Genomic DNA, 560 nt, shown 5'->3' on the forward strand with positions numbered 1-560 from the left:
TGTGCGCGCGCGCGCCAGCGCGCGCGTTTTTTTGGGGTTAGGTTACGAGAAGTGGGGTTAAGTCGAGTTAGGTTACGTTTCGCCGCGGAGCGCGACAACCACCCGCGCCCGCTCCGCGACGGCGACCTCCGAGCACACCCCTGCACCATTGCCAACGCCCCCGCGCCACAAAGACCTCCAGGAAACTCGCTTTGCGGTTCGTATGGACGTTTCAAGCTCCGTTCTCTCGCCAACGGCCATACCATGTTGAATACACCGGTTCTCGTCCGATCACCGCAGTTAAGCAACATTGGGCGTGGTCAGTACTTGGATGGGTGACCGCTTGGGAACACCACGTGCCGTTGGCTCAATTCCCTTTTTACCAAGTTTCCCAGTCCCAGTACGACAACTTACTTTCAACTTTTGCCTCAGGCCAGCAGAAATTGCTTAAATCACGTTTTTTGTTACGTCTGAAACTAGCTAGACCTTTTGCTGCTCTTCGACCCCGTGTGGCTATACAGGAACGAAGCTTAGCGTAGTATTGCATTTCCTCCTAGGTGACCGGCCTAACCTGGCGGCGG

General features: G+C 55.7%; 1 non-coding gene across 1 annotated transcript; it reads left to right on the forward strand.

Moving 5' to 3' along the window:
• Window positions 1–228: 228 nt before the first annotated feature.
• On the forward strand, window positions 229–347 carry LOC137500661 (5S ribosomal RNA). Its single transcript, XR_011018169.1, has one exon. It is a non-coding gene; the product is annotated as a 5S ribosomal RNA (ribosomal RNA).
• Window positions 348–560: the final 213 nt, after the last annotated feature.

Source organism: Anabrus simplex, chromosome 4, assembly GCF_040414725.1.
Source record: "Anabrus simplex isolate iqAnaSimp1 chromosome 4, ASM4041472v1, whole genome shotgun sequence".
In the NCBI taxonomy this organism is placed as follows: domain Eukaryota; kingdom Metazoa; phylum Arthropoda; class Insecta; order Orthoptera; family Tettigoniidae; genus Anabrus; species Anabrus simplex.